This window comes from Oncorhynchus kisutch, unplaced genomic scaffold, assembly GCF_002021735.2.
Source record: "Oncorhynchus kisutch isolate 150728-3 unplaced genomic scaffold, Okis_V2 scaffold2549, whole genome shotgun sequence".
NCBI lineage: Eukaryota > Metazoa > Chordata > Actinopteri > Salmoniformes > Salmonidae > Oncorhynchus > Oncorhynchus kisutch.
Window position 1 is genome coordinate 17,180 of NW_022264494.1, and position 11,078 is coordinate 28,257.

The 11,078-nt window shown below is 44.6% G+C and overlaps 9 non-coding genes across 9 annotated transcripts; all 9 read right to left on the reverse strand.

Annotated features, from left to right (window-relative positions):
* Positions 1–831: 831 nt before the first annotated feature.
* On the reverse strand, positions 832–913 carry trnas-gcu (transfer RNA serine (anticodon GCU)). The gene has a single exon. It is a non-coding gene; the product is annotated as a tRNA-Ser (tRNA).
* A 474-nt stretch (positions 914–1,387) lies between these two features.
* Positions 1,388–1,469, reverse strand: trnas-gcu (transfer RNA serine (anticodon GCU)). The gene has a single exon. It is a non-coding gene; the product is annotated as a tRNA-Ser (tRNA).
* A 1,029-nt stretch (positions 1,470–2,498) lies between these two features.
* On the reverse strand, positions 2,499–2,580 carry trnas-gcu (transfer RNA serine (anticodon GCU)). Its single transcript has one exon. It is a non-coding gene; the product is annotated as a tRNA-Ser (tRNA).
* Positions 2,581–3,609: 1,029 nt separating this feature from the next.
* On the reverse strand, positions 3,610–3,691 carry trnas-gcu (transfer RNA serine (anticodon GCU)). The gene has a single exon. It is a non-coding gene; the product is annotated as a tRNA-Ser (tRNA).
* Positions 3,692–4,165: 474 nt separating this feature from the next.
* Positions 4,166–4,247, reverse strand: trnas-gcu (transfer RNA serine (anticodon GCU)). Its single transcript has one exon. It is a non-coding gene; the product is annotated as a tRNA-Ser (tRNA).
* A 475-nt stretch (positions 4,248–4,722) lies between these two features.
* trnas-gcu (transfer RNA serine (anticodon GCU)) lies at positions 4,723–4,804 on the reverse strand. The gene has a single exon. It is a non-coding gene; the product is annotated as a tRNA-Ser (tRNA).
* Positions 4,805–5,279: 475 nt separating this feature from the next.
* Positions 5,280–5,361, reverse strand: trnas-gcu (transfer RNA serine (anticodon GCU)). Its single transcript has one exon. It is a non-coding gene; the product is annotated as a tRNA-Ser (tRNA).
* Positions 5,362–6,391: 1,030 nt separating this feature from the next.
* Positions 6,392–6,473, reverse strand: trnas-gcu (transfer RNA serine (anticodon GCU)). Its single transcript has one exon. It is a non-coding gene; the product is annotated as a tRNA-Ser (tRNA).
* A 3,815-nt stretch (positions 6,474–10,288) lies between these two features.
* Positions 10,289–10,370, reverse strand: trnas-gcu (transfer RNA serine (anticodon GCU)). The gene has a single exon. It is a non-coding gene; the product is annotated as a tRNA-Ser (tRNA).
* Between the last annotated feature and the right edge of the window lie 708 nt (positions 10,371–11,078).

Here is an 11,078-nt window from a genome sequence, read left to right on the forward strand (position 1 = left end):
GAGGTTGCCGTTTGGAAAAGCTATTCTTCAATACCTGAATCTTATCAGTCGCTCTAGGATTGTGGAGGGATTCTATATTCATGTGGGGCCATGCAAGAGAGGAAATATGTTTTGTGAAGAGGTTGGTGTTATGATCCACACATGTAGTTCATCGCCTTCACCACTCAGATACCAAGTCTTGTGCTCTCAAGGTGGCAGTCGGCCATCTTACCAGTGTTTGTGAAAGTCAAAATCTTCCAATGCCATAATAAAGCACAGAATTGTACTGGTTACACGATGAGGATGGGATTCGAACCCATGCATGCAGAGCACAATGGATTAGCAGTCCATCACCTTAACCACTCGGCCACCTCATGCAGTAAAATCGACGTGAAAAATGACCTTAAAAAACTGTAGTTGCTGTATGAAACCCTTGATTGAAATCAATGAAAGTTAGGCAGAGCAATGGCAGGGCCATATATCGATTCCATCGAGACATTTAACAAATGTGTTGTCAGGCCGAGTGGTCTCAAGTGCTTGATGAGGTGTGTTGAGGTGTCGGTTCAAATCCCACCATTGAGGTTGCCGTTTGGAAAAGCTATTCTTCAATACCTGAATCTTATCAGTCGCTCTAGGATTGTGGAGGGATTCTATATTCATGTGGGGCCATGCAAGAGAGGAAATATGTTTTGTGAAGAGGTTGGTGTTATGATCCACACATGTAGTTCATCTCCTTCACCACTCAGATACCAAGTCCTGCGCTCTCGCGGTGGCAGTCGGCCATCTTACCAGTGTTTGTGAAAGTCAAAATCTTCCAATGCCATAATAAAGCACAGAACTGTACTGGTTACACGATGAGGATGGGATTCGAACCCATGCATGCAGAGCACAATGGATTAGCAGTCCATCGCCTTAACCACTCGGCCACCTCATCCTGTAATATTTACGTGGCAAAAGACCTTAACAAACTGTAGTTGCTGTATGTAAACCCCTGATTGAAATATGAAAGTTAGGCAGAGCAATGGCAGGGCCATATATCGATGCCATCGAGACATTTAACAAATGTGTTGTCAGGCCGAGTGGTCTCAAGTGCTTGATGAGGTGTGTTGAGGTGTCGGTTCAAATCCCACCATTGAGGTTGCCCTTTGGAAAAGCTATTCTTCAATACCTGAATCTTATCAGTCGCTCTAGGATTGTGGAGGGATTCTATATTCATGTGGGGCAATGCAAGAGAGGAAATATGTTTTGTGAAGAGGTTGGTGTTATGATCCACACATGTAGTTCATCGCCTTCACCACTCAGATACCAAGTCCTGCGCTCTCGCGGTGGCAGTCGGCCATCTTACCAGTGTTTGTGAAAGTCAAAATCTTCCAATGCCATAATAAAGCACAGAATTGTACTGGTTACACGATGAGGATGGGATTCGAACCCATGCATGCAGAGCACAATGGATTAGCAGTCCATCGCCTTAACCACTCGGCCACCTCATCCTGTAATATTTACGTGGCAAAAGACCTTAACAAACTGTAGTTGCTGTATGTAAACCCCTGATTGAAATATGAAAGTTAGGCAGAGCAATGGCAGGGCCATATATCGATGCCATCGAGACATTTAACAAATGTGTTGTCAGGCCGAGTGGTCTCAAGTGCTTGATGAGGTGTGTTGAGGTGTCGGTTCAAATCCCACCATTGAGGTTGCCCTTTGGAAAAGCTATTCTTCAATACCTGAATCTTATCAGTCGCTCTAGGATTGTGGAGGGATTCTATATTCATGTGGGGCCATGCAAGAGAGGAAATATGTTTTGTGAAGAGGTTGGTGTTATGATCCACACATGTAGTTCATCGCCTTCACCACTCAGATACCAAGTCCTGCGCTCTCGCGGTGGCAGTCGGCCATCTTACCAGTGTTTGTGAAAGTCAAAATCTTCCAATGCCATAATAAAGCACAGAATTGTACTGGTTACACGATGAGGATGGGATTCGAACCCATGCATGCAGAGCACAATGGATTAGCAGTCCATCACCTTAACCACTCGGCCACCTCATCCTGTAATATTACGTGGCAAAAGACCTTAACAAACTGTAGTTGCTGTATGTAAACCCTGATTGAAATAATGAAAGTTAGGCAGAGCAATGGCAGGGCCATATATCGATGCCATCGAGACATTTAACAAATGTGTTGTCAGGCCGAGTGGTCTCAAGTGCTTGATGAGGTGTGTTGAGGTGTCGGTTCAAATCCCACCATTGAGGTTGCCGTTTGGAAAAGCTATTCTTCAATACCTGAATCTTATCAGTCGCTCTAGGATTGTGGAGGGATTCTATATTCATGTGGGGCCATGCAAGAGAGGAAATATGTTTTGTGAAGAGGTTGGTGTTATGATCCACACATGTAGTTCATCGCCTTCACCACTCAGATACCAAGTCCTGCGCTCTCGCGGTGGCAGTCGGCCATCTTACCAGTGTTTGTGAAAGTCAAAATCTTCCAATGCCATAATAAAGCACAGAATTGTACTGGTTACACGATGAGGATGGGATTCGAACCCATGCATGCAGAGCACAATGGATTAGCAGTCCATCGCCTTAACCACTCGGCCACCTCATCCTGTAATATTTACGTGGCAAAAGACCTTAACAAACTGTAGTTGCTGTATGTAAACCCCTGATTGAAATATGAAAGTTAGGCAGAGCAATGGCAGGGCCATATATCGATGCCATCGAGACATTTAACAAATGTGTTGTCAGGCCGAGTGGTCTCAAGTGCTTGATGAGGTGTGTTGAGGTGTCGGTTCAAATCCCACCATTGAGGTTGCCGTTTGGAAAAGCTATTCTTCAATACCTGAATCTTATCAGTCGCTCTAGGATTGTGGAGGGATTCTATATTCATGTGGGGCCATGCAAGAGAGGAAATATGTTTTGTGAAGAGGTTGGTGTTATGATCCACACATGTAGTTCATCGCCTTCACCACTCAGATACCAAGTCCTGCGCTCTCGCGGTGGCAGTCGGCCATCTTACCAGTGTTTGTGAAAGTCAAAATCTTCCAATGCCATAATAAAGCACAGAATTGTACTGGTTACACGATGAGGATGGGATTCGAACCATGCATGCAGAGCACAATGGATTAGCAGTCCATCGCCTTAACCACTCGGCCACCTCATCCTGTAATATTTACGTGGCAAAAGACCTTAACAAACTGTAGTTGCTGTATGTAAACCCCTGATTGAAATATGAAAGTTAGGCAGAGCAATGGCAGGGCCATATATCGATGCCATCGAGACATTTAACAAATGTGTTGTCAGGCCGAGTGGTCTCAAGTGCTTGATGAGGTGTGTTGAGGTGTCGGTTCAAATCCCACCATTGAGGTTGCCGTTTGGAAAAGCTATTCTTCAATACCTGAATCTTATCAGTCGCTCTAGGATTGTGGAGGGATTCTATATTCATGTGGGGCAATGCAAGAGAGGAAATATGTTTTGTGAAGAGGTTGGTGTTATGATCCACACATGTAGTTCATCGCCTTCACCACTCAGATACCAAGTCCTGCGCTCTCGCGGTGGCAGTCGGCCATCTTACCAGTGTTTGTGAAAGTCAAAATCTTCCAATGCCATAATAAAGCACAGAATTGTACTGGTTACACGATGAGGATGGGATTCGAACCCATGCATGCAGAGCACAATGGATTAGCAGTCCATCGCCTTAACCACTCGGCCACCTCATCCTGTAATATTTACGTGGCAAAAGACCTTAACAAACTGTAGTTGCTGTATGTAAACCCCTGATTGAAATATGAAAGTTAGGCAGAGCAATGGCAGGGCCATATATCGATGCCATCGAGACATTTAACAAATGTGTTGTCAGGCCGAGTGGTCTCAAGTGCTTGATGAGGTGTGTTGAGGTGTCGGTTCAAATCCCACCATTGAGGTTGCCGTTTGGAAAAGCTATTCTTCAATACCTGAATCTTATCAGTCGCTCTAGGATTGTGGAGGGATTCTATATTCATGTGGGGCCATGCAAGAGAGGAAATATGTTTTGTGAAGAGGTTGGTGTTATGATCCACACATGTAGTTCATCGCCTTCACCACTCAGATACCAAGTCCTGCGCTCTCGCGGTGGCAGTCGGCCATCTTACCAGTGTTTGTGAAAGTCAAAATCTTCCAATGCCATAATAAAGCACAGAATTGTACTGGTTACACGATGAGGATGGGATTCGAACCCATGCATGCAGAGCACAATGGATTAGCAGTCCATCGCCTTAACCACTCGGCCACCTCATCCTGTAATATCTACGTGGCAAAATGACCTTAAAAACTGTAGTTGCTGTATGAAACCCTTGATTGAAATCAATGAAAGTTAGGCAGAGCAATGGCAGGGCCATATATCGATTCCATCGAGACATTTAACAAATGTGTTGTCAGGCCGAGTGGTCTCAAGTGCTTGATGAGGTGTGTTGAGGTGTCGGTTCAAATCCCACCATTGAGGTTGCCGTTTGGAAAAGCTATTCTTCAATACCTGAATCTTATCAGTCGCTCTAGGATTGTGGAGGGATTCTATATTCATGTGGGGCCATGCAAGAGAGGAAATATGTTTTGTGAAGAGGTTGGTGTTATGATCCACACATGTAGTTCATCGCCTTCACCACTCAGATACCAAGTCCTGCGCTCTCGCGGTGGCAGTCGGCCATCTTACCAGTGTTTGTGAAAGTCAAAATCTTCCAATGCCATAATAAAGCACAGAATTGTACTGGTTACACGATGAGGATGGGATTCGAACCCATGCATGCAGAGCACAATGGATTAGCAGTCCATCGCCTTAACCACTCGGCCACCTCATCCTGTAATATTTACGTGGCAAAAGACCTTAACAAACTGTAGTTGCTGTATGTAAACCCCTTGATTGAAATATGAAAGTTAGGCAGAGCAATGGCAGGGCCATATATCGATGCCATCGAGACATTTAACAAATGTGTTGTCAGGCCGAGTGGTCTCAAGTGCTTGATGAGGTGTGTTGAGGTGTCGGTTCAAATCCCACCATTGAGGTTGCCCTTTGGAAAAGCTATTCTTCAATACCTGAATCTTATCAGTCGCTCTAGGATTGTGGAGGGATTCTATATTCATGTGGGGCCATGCAAGAGAGGAAATATGTTTTGTGAAGAGGTTGGTGTTATGATCCACACATGTAGTTCATCGCCTTCACCACTCAGATAGCAAGTCCTGCGCTCTCGCGGTGGCAGTCGGCCATCTTACCAGTGTTTGTGAAAGTCAAAATCTTCCAATGCCATAATAAAGCACAGAATTGTACTGGTTACACGATGAGGATGGGATTCGAACCCATGCATGCAGAGCACAATGGATTAGCAGTCCATCGCCTTAACCACTCGGCCACCTCATCCTGTAATATTTACGTGGCAAAAGACCTTAACAAACTGTAGTTACTGTATGAAACCCTTGATTGAAATCAATGAAAGTTAGGCAGAGCAATGGATGTGCCATGTGTCTATCCCATCGAGACATTTAACAAATGTGTTGTCAGGCCGAGTGGTCTCAAGTGCTTGATGAGTTGTGTTGAGGTGTCGGTTCAAATCCCACCATTGAGGTTGTCCTTTGGAAAAGCTATTCTTCAATACCTGAATCTTATCAGTCGCTCTAGGATTGTGGAGGGATTCAATATTCATGTGGGGCCATACAAGAGAGGAAATATGTTTCGCGAAGAGGTTGGTGTTATGATCCACACATGTAGTTCATCGCCTTCACCACTCAGATAGCAAGTCCTGCGCTCTCGCGGTGGCAGTAGGCCATCTTACCAGTGTTTGTGAAAGTCAAAATCTTCCAATGCCATAATAAAGCACAGAATTGTACTGGTTACACGATGAGGATGGGATTCGAACCCATGCATGCAGAGCACAATGGATTAGCAGTCCATCGCCTTAACCACTCGGCCACCGAATCCTGTAATATTACGTGGCAAAAGACCTTAACAAACTGTAGTTACTGTATGAAACCCTTGATTGAAATCAATGAAAGTTAGGCAGAGCAATGGATGTGCCATGTGTCTATCCCATCGAGACATTTAACAAATGTGTTGTCAGGCCGAGTGGTCTCAAGTGCTTGATGAGGTGTGTTGAGGTGTCGGTTCAAATCCCACCATTGAGGTTGCCGTTTGGAAAAGCTATTCTTCAATACCTGAATCTTATCAGTCGCTCTAGGATTGTGGAGGGATTCTATATTCATGTGGGGCCATGCAAGAGAGGAAATATGTTTGTGAAGAGGTTGGTGTTATGATCCACACATGTAGTTCATCGCCTTCACCACTCAGATACCAAGTCTTGCGCTCTCGAGGTGGCAGTCGGCCATCTTACCAGTGTTTGTGAAAGTCAAAATCTTCCAATGCCATAATAAAGCAAAGAATTGTACTGGTTACACGATGAGGATGGGATTCGAACCCATGCATGCAGAGCACAATGGATTAGCAGTCCATCGCCTTAACCACTCGGCCACCTCATCCTGTAATATCTACGTGGCAAATGACCTTAAAAAACTGTAGTTGCTGTATGAAACCCTTGATTGAAATCAATGAAAGTTAGGCAGAGCAATGGATGTGCCATGTGTCGATCCCATCGAGACATTTAACAAATGTGTTGTCAGGCCGAGTGGTCTCAAGTTCTTGATGAAGTGTGTTGAGGTGTGAGTTCAAATCCCACCATCGAGGTTGCCCTTGGAAAAGCTATTCTTCAATACATGAATCTTATCAGTCGCTCTAGGATTGTGGAGGGATTCTATATTCATGTGGGGCCATGCAAGAGAGGAAATATGTTTTGCGAAGAGGTTGGTGTTATGATCCACACATGTAGTTCATCGCCTTCACCACTCAGATACCAAGTCCTGCGCTCTCGCGGTGGCAGTCGGCCATCTTACCAGTGTTTGTGAAAGTCAAAATCTTCCAATGCCATAATAAAGCAAAGAATTGTACTGGTTACACGATGAGGATGGGATTCTAACCCATGCATGCAGAGCACAATGGATTAGCAGTCCATCGCCTTAACCACTCGGCCACCTCATCCTGTAATATCTACGTGGCAAATGACCTTAAAAAACTGTAGTTGCTGTATGAAACCCTTGATTGAAATCAATGAAAGTTAGGCAGAGCAATGGATGTGCCATGTGTCGATCCCATCGAGACATTTAACAAATGTGTTGTCAGGCCGAGTGGTCTCAAGTTCTTGATGAAGTGTGTTGAGGTGTGAGTTCAAATCCCACCATCGAGGTTGCCCTTGGAAAAGCTATTCTTCAATACATGAATCTTATCAGTCGCTCTAGGATTGTGGAGGGATTCTATATTCATGTGGGGCCATGCAAGAGAGGAAATATGTTTTGTGAAGAGGTTGGTGTTATGATCCACACATGTAGTTCATCGCCTTCACCACTCAGATACCAAGTCCTGCGCTCTCGCGGTGGCAGTCGGCCATCTTACCAGTGTTTGTGAAAGTCAAAATCTTCCACTGCCATAATAAAGCAAAGAATTGTGGTGGTTACACGATGAGGACGGGATTAGAACCCATGCATGCAGAGCACAATGGATTAGCAGTCCATCGCCTTAACCACTCGGCCACCTCATCCTGTAATAACTACGTGGCAAATGACCTTAAAAAACTGTAGTTGCTGTATGTAAACCCTTGATTGAAATCAATGAAAGTTAGGCAGAGCAATGGATGTGCCATGTGTCGATCCCATCGAGACATTTAACAAATGTGTTGTCAGGCCGAGTGGTCTCAAGTTCATGATGAAGTGTGTTGAGGTGTGAGTTCAAATCCCACCATCGAGGTTGCCCTTGGAAAAGCTATTCTTCAATACATGAATCTTATCAGTCGCTCTAGGATTGTGGAGGGATTCTATATTCATGTGGGGCATGCAAGAGAGGAAATATGTTTTGTGAAGAGGTTGGCGTTATGATCCACACATGTAGTTCATCGCCTTCTCCACTCAGATACCAAGTCCTGCGCTCTCGCGGTGGCAGTCGGCCATCTTACCAGTGTTTGTGAAAGTCAAAATCTTCCAATGCCATAATAAAGCAAAGAATTGTACTGGTTACACAATGAGGATGGGATTCCAACCATGCATGCAGAGCACAAATGGATTAGCAGTCCATCGCCTTATAACCACATCGGCAACCATAATACTGTAATATTTACGTGGCAAAATGACCTTCACAATACTGTATGTTGACTGTATGTAAACCCCTTGATTGAAATCAATGAAAGTTTAAGGACAGAGCAATGGATGTGCCATGGTGTCGAGCCCATCGAGACATTTAACAAATGTGTTGTCAGGCCGAGTGGTCTCAAGTTCTTGATGAAGTGTGTTGAGGTGTCGGTTCAAATCCCACGATTGAGGTTGCCGTTTGGAAAAGCTATTCTTCAATACCTGAATCTTATCAGTCGCTCTAGGATTGTGGAGGGATTCTATATTCATGTGGGGCCATGCAAGAGAGGAAATATGTTTTGCGAAGAGGTTGGTGTTATGATCCACACATGTAGTTCATCGCCTTCACCACTCAGATACCAAGTCCTGCGCTCTCGCGGTGGCAGTCGGCCATCTTACCAGTGTTTGTGAAAGTCAAAATCTTCCAATGCCATAATAAAGCACAGAATTGTACTGGTTACACGATGAGGATGGGATTCGAACCATGCATGCAGAGCACAATGGATTAGCAGTCCATCGCCTTTCAACAGGCCCCTCTGTAATATCTACGTGGCACATGACTTAAAACCTTAACAACTGTAGTTGCTGTATGAAACCCTTGATTGAAATCAATGAAAGTTAGGCAGAGCAATGGATGTGCCATGTATCTATCCCATCGAGACATTTAACAAATGTGTTGTCAGGCCGAGTGGTCTCAAGTTCTTGATGAGTGGTGTTGAGGTGTCGGTTCAAATCCCACCATTGAGGTTGCCCTTTGGAAAAGCTATTCTTCAATACCTGAATCTTATCAGTCGCTCTAGGATTGTGGAGGGATCTATATTCATGTGGGCCATGCAAGAGAGGAAATATGTTTTGTGAAGAGGTTGGTGTTATGATCCACACATGTAGTTCATCGCCTTCACCACTAAGATACCAAGTCCTTGTGCTCTCGCGGTGGCAGTCGGCCATCTTACCAGTGTTTGTGAAAGTCAAAAATCTTCCAATGCCATAATAAAGCACAGAATTGTACTGGTTACACGATGAGGATGGGATTCGAACCCATGCATGCAGAGCACAATGGAGCAGTCCATCGCCTTAACCACTCGGCCACCCCTCATCCTGTAATATTTACGTGGCAAATGACCTTAAAAACAAACTGGTTGCTGTATGTAAACCCTGATTGAAATATGAAAGTTAGGCAGAGCAATGGCAGGGCCATATATCTATGCCATCGAGACATTTAACAAATGTGTTGTCAGGCCGAGTGGTCTCAAGTGCTTGATGAGGTGTGTTGAGGTGTCGGTTCAATCCCACCATTGAGGTTGCCCTTTGGAAAAGCTATTTTCAATACCTGAATCTTATCAGTCGCTCTAGGATTGTGGAGGGATTCTATATTCATGTGGGGCAATGCAAGAGAGGAAATATGTTTTGTGAAGAGGTTGGTGTTATGATCCACACATGTAGTTCATCGCCTTCACCACTCAGATACCAAGTCCTGCGCTCTCGCGGGGGCAGTCGGCCATCTTTACCAGTGTTTGTGAAAGTCAAAATCTTCCAATGCCATAATAAAGCACAGAATGTCTGGTTACACGATGAGGATGGGATTCGAACCATGCATGCAGAGCACAATGGATTAGCAGTCCATCGCCTTACCCACTCGGCCACCTCATCCTGTAATATTTACGTGGCAAAAGACCTTAAAAACTGTAGTTGCTGTATGAACCCCTTGATTGAAATCAATGAAAGTTAGGCAGAGCAATGGATGTGCCATGTGTCTATCCCATCGAGACATTTAAAATGTGTTGTCAGGCCGAGTGGTCTCAAGTGCTTGATGGAGTGTGTGAGGTGTCGGTTCAAATCCCACCATTGAGGTGCCCTTTGGAAAAGCTATTCTTCAATACCTGAATCTTATCAGTCGCTCTAGGATTGTGGAGGGATTCTATATTCATGTGGGGCCATGCAAGAGAGGAAATATGTTTTGTGAAGAGGTTGGTGTTATGATCCACACATGTAGTTCATCGCCTTCACCACTCAGATAGCAAGTCCTGCGCTCTCGCGGTGGCAGTCGGCCATCTTACCAGTGTTTGTGAAAGTCAAAATCTTCCAATGCCATAATAAAGCACAGAATTGTACTGGTTACACGATGAGGATGGGATTCGAACCCATGCATGCAGAGCACAATGGATTAGCAGTCCATCGCCTTAACCACTCGGCCACCTCATCCTGTAATATTTACGTGGCAAAAGACCTTAACAAACTGTAGTTACTGTATGAAACCCTTGATTGAAATCAATGAAAGTTAGGCAGAGCAATGGATGTGCCATATGTCTATCCATCGACATTTAACAAATGTGTTGTCAGGCCGAGTGGTCTCAAGTGCTTGATGAGTGTGTTGAGGTGTCGGTTCAAATCCCACCATGAGGTTGCCCTTTGGAAAAGCTATTCTTCATACCTGAATCTTATCAGTCGCTCTATATTGTGAGGGATTCTATATTCATGTGGGGCCATGCAAGAGAGGAAATATTTTGAGAAGAGGTTGGTGTTATGATCACACATGTAGTTCATCGCCTTCAACACTAAGATACCAAGTCCTGCGCTCTCGCGGTGGCAGTAGGCCATCTTCCAGTGTTTGTGAAAGTCAAATCTTCCATCCATAATAAAGCACAGAATTGTACTGGTTACACATGAGGATGGGATTCGAACACCCATGCATGCAGAGCACAATGGATTAGCAGTCCATCGCCTTAACCACTCCACCCCCTCATCCTGTAATATTACGTGGCAAAAGACCTTAACAAAACTGTAGTGGCTGTAATGAACCCTTGATTGAATCAATGAAAGTTAGGCAGAGCAATGGAGGTGCCATGTTTCTATCCCATCGAGACATTTAACAAATGTGTTGTCAGGCCGAGTGGTCTCAAGTGCTTGATG